Here is a 1,635-nt window from a genome sequence, read left to right on the forward strand (position 1 = left end):
CCAGGAGAGTAAATTCAGTTCCTATTCCTCCATCATGTCCAGAAGCACAAATCTTAAGTGAAATTTAATACCAAAGAGTTCCAAATTTTACAACAGATCCATCACTGGCTGTTAGCATATCTTTCTACATCTGAGACACCAAGATAACTCCTCACTGTTAAGGCTTACAATAAGCAAAATGTCCACCACTGTGTTTCTCAAGCATGTGAGTACATTTTTAATTTACTGGTCATATATATATATATATATACACACACACACACACACACATATATATATACACACACACATATATATATACACACACACATATATATATATACTCTAATTATCCATTATTCTGTCCTTGTTTTTGATTAGATATTGATCTCCATATTTTTTTCTAATAGTTCACAGGAATTTCTATCAGTAACAACACCAATAGTAATAACAATAAAAATCACCTTGAGGGACCAAATTTATATCACAACTTTTTATTCTGCTTCCATAAAACTTTTGCAAAATACAACCACTATCTATCATCAGCATCATTAGAATGAAAACAAGGGATTTTAATCTCAAAAACAAAATATTTTAACTTAATAAACCATATTTTAAATAATTTTTCATAGCATCATCCCTAATTTTCTCAGTGTAGACTAATATAGGGGATTATTTTTCTTTCCATTATTTGAGACTCTGGGTATGAAGTTATTCATGCCTGCTGTCTGGTATATGTACAATGTTCAAAGGTGAATGTTCAAAAAATTCTTGACTAAATGATGAAAATTCATGTGATCAGTACCATGGTTCTTAAAATTTAAATTACTTTTTAATTATAAGAGAAAATCAGATAACTTTTAGAAGAATTTCTAAATGATACTAAAGAGTCAGTCTTCACTTTCTTGTTTGAGAGAAACTGTAGAAATAGTTTTAAAGCTCTCCAAACTTGTGTTCTTTGCATTTCCATGATTTTAATCCTTATCATTTTCAAGATTTGTTAAATTATTTGAGTTCATCAAAGGAAATCAACCCTGAATATTCATTGGAAGGACTGATGCTGAAGCTGAAGCTCCAATACTTTGGCCACTTGATGAGAAAAGCCAACTCATTAGAAAAGATGCTGATGCTGGGAAAGATTGAAGGCAAGGGGAGAAGAGAATGACAGAGGATGAGATGGTTGGATGGCATCACAGACTCAATGGACGTGAATATAAGCAAGTTTCAGGAGACAGTGAAGGACAGGGAAGCCTGGTGTGCTGCAGTTCTTGGGGTCGCAAAGAGTCAGACACAACTGAGTGACTGAACAACAACAATTCTCTTATATAAAGTACAGATTCTATGTTGCATACTGAGCATATTATTAGTAACAAATAACCTAGAGATGACAATGGCCATAATATCAATTTAATTTGATTTCTATGAACTGAGCTATAACTTTAATAATACTAATTCATCTAATAAGGGTCATGATATTTACATAATATTGCTTCAAAGGTATCCCTTGTTGATTTAAGACAGTTTCCTAGGGGATAATAGCCAGGAAGACAATAGAAAAATAAAATAAAATAAAATCTTGATTAATTTAATTCCAATCTAAAGGAAGATTCAATATTTAAGGTATTTGAGACAACCAATTCACCACTATAGATTCAG

The sequence above is a fragment of the Bison bison genome, unplaced genomic scaffold (genome assembly GCF_000754665.1).
Source record: "Bison bison bison isolate TAMUID 2011002044 unplaced genomic scaffold, Bison_UMD1.0 scf7180017864273, whole genome shotgun sequence".
Lineage (NCBI taxonomy): Eukaryota > Metazoa > Chordata > Mammalia > Artiodactyla > Bovidae > Bison > Bison bison.